Genomic DNA, 7,331 nt, shown 5'->3' with positions numbered 1-7,331 from the left:
TTTTATATATTTATTGTAATTATTTATATGTAGTGGTGGTCAAACTCATTTATAATTTTCATTATAATTCAAAAAGTTAATTGGAATAACATGAGTATTGCTCCCACTTTAAATAAGAAAATAAAATCTTCCGGAAAATCCGGAAGAGTTGGCAGGTATGTAGATAGACATAATTATTTAATAAAGATTTATATTAATATTCTTTCTTTGCAAGCAGATAGAACGATCTTGTGAAGGATAAAACTTGCTAAATGTGATGCATGGCTTCTTTCTCTTCAAACAGTGGATCTAACTCTTTGCGAAGTGCATTTACCAAGCTATGAGTGCTTCACCGTTTACCACCGCACAGCTACCAACTTTTTATCATTTCAATGATGATTTTCCCCAGTGGTAGCAAACTGAAATTAAAATTACAATTTTAAGCAGAAGCATTTGCTGTATTTTGAACAAGCTTCTGCGGATTACTGGAGCAGTATTACATATTAATATATATGCTTAATTTTTTTAAAAATAGTGGCGGATTAAAAATATTATAAATTAAGTCTATAAATGCAAGGAAAATATAGAAAGCGTACATTTTACTACCACTTTAAATATAGAAATAAAATTTTACGCCAAATGCGTAAAAGTTGGCAGGTATGCCACCGCCATCTGCTCTAGATCGAAAATTTTAGTTCAAAAACAAATTGATAAATTTTTACTGGTAATTAACAACAAATGAATTTTCGGTTTACCTAAACTGAACATTTTCCAGGTGATGTTCGTTTCAGCTGTTAACAGAAGCAAGTAAAGCAAAAGAGAAAAAAAAATTACACTACAGGTAAAATGGAAATATATATGATGAAAATTATCCGTATTGGTTTATTAATTCTTTTTATTGAGGGAAATTTTAACCTGAGGGTGTTTGGAGGGAAGGACTTTCATCGCTTTGTTTCTGGTAGTTGCCATGAAATGAATTTTCAATTTATCGGAATTGACTGAATCGCTCTTTGCCAGCTCCTGAGGGCAGCTGAAACTGTCATCGCGTAGTAAATATTCAATTCAGATAAAATGAAAATTCATTTGATGGAAACTAAAAATAATAATTTAAAATTTTTTTATGCCCCTAAATCTCTACCCTGGGTGCGTGTGTAGGGCCGGCAGGGCTGATAATAAGATTAATTATAAAGGTACTTTCTTTCTCGCACTTTCTATGCTTACTTCTGCAACCAGCTGACATAATCATGGCCTGATAAATGTTCAATTCAGATAAGTTGAAAATTCAGTCGATGGAAATTACCAGTAAAGTCTGAAAGGGCTTTTCTTGCTTCTTTCTGTGAAATGATTATCGCCTGGTAAATGCACCTGCAGTTTCATCTAGATACAAATTCTGGAATTATCCTGGGTTCAGGAAATAAGACACTCGTAAATATCAAAAGAAAACATTTATTTATACAAAAAACAGATTCCACATGTCCGCATGCCCAGCGTATTCGCGTTAAATACATCTGCTTGAAAGAGAATACGTAAAGAACAAATATCAAATCCACGCTCGCAGCATTTATATTTATATATAAAATCGGGACCGCTTCAGTTCGCTTCACCAGAAAGAATGATAGACACAGCAGCAACGCAGTCTGGAAGACAGGCACACGGAAAATCTCACGTGGTTAATTTTTTATCTCAGAGAGCTGAAATGCCGGCTTTAATCTGTCTATACTAACAGTCTGCTTGCGAGCTCCAATTTGAATGGTGAAGTTCTTTGAAGACTTATCTAGAACTGGATGTGGTCAGCTATAGGGATCTCTTTAATCTATCCTGTCGAAGAAAAACATGACTACAGTTATTAAGTTTTTATAAACAAAAAAGTTTTTCCTGCAATGTTGCGCAGTAGGAATAGGTCGCAAAGACCTAACTCCATTTTGCAAAAATGGAAGAAACTCATTGTTAATTAAATTTCTAGAGTTAGGAAAAATTCTCCAGGAAAATTTATAGGTGCACCATACACCATCTCAGTAACAGAACACTGCAAATGAACACTGAAGCTCGAATGCCCAGTAATATTGAAGGCAAAACTAAAGTCTACCTATCTGTTGAATGAGCACGAATTACACTCTTCAATTGCCTGTGCAATCTCTCTACCATCCCATTTGACTGGGGATGATAAGGTGTGATAGGTACAAGTTTAATACCAACCAAGACGGCTGGCAAATTTTCTGAATGAATTACTCTCAAATTACCTTCCCTGGCCCGTTGAGCCTCTCAGGAACACCAAATCTTGCGATCCAGTTGGAAACGAAATCAAAAGCAACTGTCTCGTGCTTTAATGTCCCGTAGAGGTACAACTGCAGGCCATCGGGAAAACTGATCCACACAAGTTAAGCAATAAATATAACCTCGAGAATGAAGGAGTGGTCCCACCATATCAATATGAATATGATTGAATCCCTGACGAGGTAAGGAATATGTACCACAACCACTTACCACACGTCGTTGCACATAACTTTTTTCACATGCTACTCAGCATCGAGACCATTTAGTAGCTTTCTTCTTGTAGTTAGGCCACACGAAACGTTCTCCGATGAACTTGATAGTAGCTTTTACACCAGGGTGGGATAATCCATGAAAAGATTTTATAACGAAAGTCTGGAGGAACGTATGGCCATTTTCCCTCAGGAATACAGGGTTTCCATACCGGGAACAAAATTCAATTTTAATGATTTATTACAAGAGCTTAAAGCAAGAAGTTCCTTATCAATCAATTGAGCTTAAGCAAACTCGATCCCTGTCTGATCGATTATAATCGATCAGACAAAGTCTTTCTATCTCCGAAACTCTGGATAAACCATCTGCCACAACGTTAAGTGAACCCACTATATTACTCACATCAGTCGAATACTGGATTCAGTCAAGATTTCGAATTTGTGGTGGAGAACATTTCTCATGCCTTTGCGTAAAATCGTAAATAAAGGTTTATGATCGGTATAAATTAAAAACTCGCGACCTTCCAACAGGTAAGAAAAATGCCTAACAGACGCTTAAATAGTCAATAATCTACGATCATACACACTATAACGCTGTTCACTTGAAGTAAGCTTACGCAAAAAAAATGCCAAGGATTTAAACTCGTCACACTCTTTCTGGCTTAGAACCGATCCAATTTCCCGATCTGAAGAATTGCAAGTCAAAGATAACTCCGCACTTTGAGATGGATGCACTAACATAGCTGATTCACTTAAACTAACCTCGCATTTTTCAAAAGCAATCTTTACTTCCTCTGTCCAAATTATAGGCCGGCTATAGTTTTTCTTAGCCTTTTTAGGATAATCAGACAGTATTGATTGCTCATGTTCAGCATTTCTCAAAGCCCTTCGATAAAAATTAAAAGGCTAAAAATCACCTTAACAGTTTTAGGTTGCTGATATTCATTTATTGCTTTAACTTGGTCTTGTAGCGGTTGAATTACTTTTTCAGAAATCAAATTTCCCAAGAAATTAACAGATAATTGTCCAAAAACGCATTTTTTTCTGTATTTAAAACAAGTCCGCATTTTTGAAATCTACGAAAAATTTCTTCCAAATGTTTTAAATGCTTATTTTCATTTTCAGATGCTACAAGTACATCGTCGAGATAAGGAAAATAAAAATCCAAATTTCCAACAATCTCATACATAAATCTCTGAAATATTTGCTTGGCATTACAAAATAATTCGAACAATCCAAACGGAGTTATTGCAGCTGTTTTTGGTACCTCCTCAGCAGCAACACTGGAAACTGATGAGAAGCTATAACAAAACCTACAGACGAAAATATCTTTATTATTAAGTCTACTGGCAAATTCATATACATGAGGAATTGAAAATCTATGAGGAATGGTTTGAGAATTTAACCGTCTATAATCTCGGCATGGCCTCTAATCATTATTTTTTTCTTGGAGGTGGGCCAGACCATGCACTTTCGATGGTCTACACAAACCCTACGATACCATATACTGAAATTGTCGGTTTGCAGCCTGAAACTTTTGTTAATCTTTGAGCTTTAGAATAAACAGGCGCACCACGAGTTTCAATATGCTCAGTGTTTTATCTGAATCGGTGATTTAGGTTAACTTGGTTTGGTAATATCACCAATTTTTTTTAGCAACTTTACATAGCGAGAGTTATCATGAACAGTCGAAATACTTAAAGACTCGAACTCAGAAACAGTTTTCCCGAGCCTTACGGTACCGGTGCCATTAAGCAACATTTTCCGCTTTACACCCACCTATAAACAGTAATGCCCAAGAAAATTTACTCCTATTACAGATTTCAAAATTGTTGTAATGATAAACGGCCACTGAAATTTATATTTAAATCCCAAATCCAAAGTAGCCAATTTAGTACCAAAAGTTTTAATTTTGGTTCCATTTGTGGCATGCAGAAAAAATTAGAAGTTAGAACTATTTTACTTTTAACCATAGGTAAGATACTAGCTGCAGAAGCAGCGTCAACCAAATATTTATGATCTGTAATTTTATCAAAAACAAATAGGTACTTTACCAAAGCTTTTTCTACCGTCACCTTTGAAACGGAAGGTTTATTTAGTTTTCCGACCCAAAAGTGCATGGTTGTTGACATTTCTTAGCTTTATTTCCAAATTTTAAATGCCACCAGCAATACTTCCGATTTGTAGAATTTCGAACTTTCCGCGATAAGATCTATGTCGAATTTCTGATTTTTGAAAGTCTCTGCTCAATTGCTGCTAAGCGCTTTTCAGAGTATTTTTAAAAACCTTGCGATTCGACATCAAATTAAACCGAAGCAACAGCATCCTAGTTAGAAATCTCAAAAATACAATCAGCCACTTAAGCTAAAGATTGCACATTATCTATATGGATTGATAAAATTTGCTGAATTTTCAAAGGCAAGCGTTGCCACCACAATTTTTTCAAAACCTCAGATGAAATTTTATCTGCAGCTAAACTTTGCTTCTCATAAAGAAGCTTCGAGGGTTTTTTATCGCCTAGCCCAATATCTGAAGGCAATTTTTTTTTTAAACGCAACGATTCAGAATCAGTATTTTGAGCAATTAGCCTAGATTTTATTTGAGCATAAGCTTCACTATCAGGTTTATTAAGTACAATATCTGAAACGAATGTTAAATTATCACTATCTAAGGATGAAACAACATAATAAAATTTATTAGAATCAACTGTAATGTTGGCTTATTTAAATTTGGATTCAAGCTTAGCGAACCATAATGCAGGCTTGTCGTTCATTATTCGCAAGTAAAGTTTCCCCTTCAATTATAGTAGTACTGCACAATTTAGGAGAAAAGCCTACTTACGCATAAAATATATTACAAATTTTATACTATAAACTAGTAATCAATATAGCTTAAATATTTCAAGATGCAACTATTCTAAATGTACTACGAAAATTTTTTAAGTACCTATAACAATGAAAATTTCTGTATAAAATTCAAACTAGCTCATTTCATTTTCTCATTTCATTAGCTCATTCAGTCTAAATCTAACATTCGGCATCTTGACCGAACCTAAAAGTTACGATACAAGAAATGCTAAACTCACCGGGTCACATCTAGACACAAATTCTGGAATTATCCTGGGTTCAGGAAATAAGACTCTTGTAAATATCCAAAGAAAACATTTATTTACGCAAAACACAAGAGATTTACACAAAACACGGCAAAACACACCCCCAACGTGTTCTCGTTAAATACCTCTGCTTGAAAAATAATACGTATAGTACAAATATCAAATCCACTACACAGACGTGTAGTGGATGTGACGTGTTGAATCATCGAAGCAAATCATGTGATTGCCTCACAAAATTATTCTCAAAATTAACGAATTACTGCTCTGAAAGTGAACTGTATTTTATTAACATCTGATCAGTTAATCATTATAGAATCACAGAAAAAAAAAAAGAATACTTATTTTCTTGCTTCGATATAATTTTCATCTAACTGGCATATTAAAACTAAAAGTATTTCCTTTGCAATTTGTGGTCTCTCTCGCTCTTAGTAAAATATATATATTTTTCCATTTGTAATTTTCTGACAATCTCGCTGTTTGAAAAACAGTTTCATATTAATAGTTTTTTTTTACAGTCTTGCTTTTTGAAAAGCAGTTTCACCTCTGTATTTTTCTGACTATTTCGCTCGTTGAAAAACAGTTTCACTTTTCTTAGACTATCTCTCTCTTTGAAAAATGTTTCACCTTTGAATTTGTTTAGTATATTGCTTTTTGAAAAACAGTTTTACCGCTGAAAAACAGATTTACCTTTGAAATTTTTTTTGACTATTTCGCTCTTTGAAAGAAAGATTTACAATTGAAGTTTTCTGACTATCTTACTCTTTGAAAAACAGTTGCTTGCTATATTAAAATGCAATTGTAATGATTTGAGGCGCAGACCTTAACTGAGCAGCAATGGCTAAGTTGTTTAGGTATAGTGCGACTTTAAGGAGCACTCCTCCAGACTAAAAGTCTGAGATTGTCTGCTGCTATGGTAACAAGTGAGAACACATTTCTAATGGGGGTGCAATGGAAGAATGAAGTGTCGATTCATTTACTCACGCCGACCTATGTCGAGATTAAGACAAAACTGTTCACCCCACACCCCTATTCCAAGTGACTTTTCCTCGTAGCCATAGTTCCCGTCACGGCGCGAGACTAATGTCAAGAGGTGTTCTCCTGAAGGCCGCACTATACTGAGGTATCACTTTGGTTCAACTCCTAGCAGCGGCGTGAAGGCCACCCAGCTTCAGATCAATGAGCTTGTCTGGAAAATAAAGGCTGTCTTTGCTCAATACTGACCATATTGATACTGTCAGGTTTTTAATTACGAAATTTTGGATACCTAACTTTCTCACCCCCCTTCTCAAAACAGGCTTTTGCTAGAATGATGTACTTTTTGTAGAATTCAGTTATATTGAAATATTACTACAGCAAGTTAAGTAAGTTACGAAATTAGATTCACAAATGACCTGAACATACTGCCTTTTTCTCGATTCCTTAAATAGGGAGAGTCAATCACAATATTTGACTTATCACAATTACTTAGTCAAAGACTAATGAAAAGTTCGATCTCTTCTAATGTTATTTTTATTTTTCGTTATTTCTCTGAAACTAAATGCGCGAGTTTTACATCCATTTTCAAATGTTATTCACCCAAGGATGATTTCCTTTAAAACTAATTCATAAGGATCGTCAACCGATTTTTATTATTTAATTAAATAGTTTTTGCTGTAGTTTATTTACGTCGCACTAAAGCTGAACAATGGGCTATTGGCGACGGTTTGGGAAGCATCCCTGAGGAAGATCCGAACACATGCCATCACAATTTTTATCTT

The 7,331-nt window shown here is 34.8% G+C and overlaps 1 long non-coding RNA gene across 1 annotated transcript; it reads right to left on the bottom strand.

Annotated features, from left to right (window-relative positions):
• Positions 1–1,411: 1,411 nt before the first annotated feature.
• Positions 1,412–7,110, bottom strand: LOC122270282 (uncharacterized). The gene is made up of 2 exons (XR_015430040.1): positions 5,548–7,110; positions 1,412–1,797 (listed from the first exon to the last, which is right to left on the bottom strand). It is a non-coding gene; the product is annotated as an uncharacterized LOC122270282 (long non-coding RNA).
• Positions 7,111–7,331: the final 221 nt, after the last annotated feature.

This window comes from Parasteatoda tepidariorum, chromosome 10 (genome assembly GCF_982258835.1).
Source record: "Parasteatoda tepidariorum strain Cologne lab strain chromosome 10, Ptep-v5.0, whole genome shotgun sequence".
NCBI classification, from domain to species: Eukaryota; Metazoa; Arthropoda; class Arachnida; order Araneae; family Theridiidae; genus Parasteatoda; species Parasteatoda tepidariorum.
This window is presented reverse-complemented; position numbering and strand designations above follow the sequence as displayed.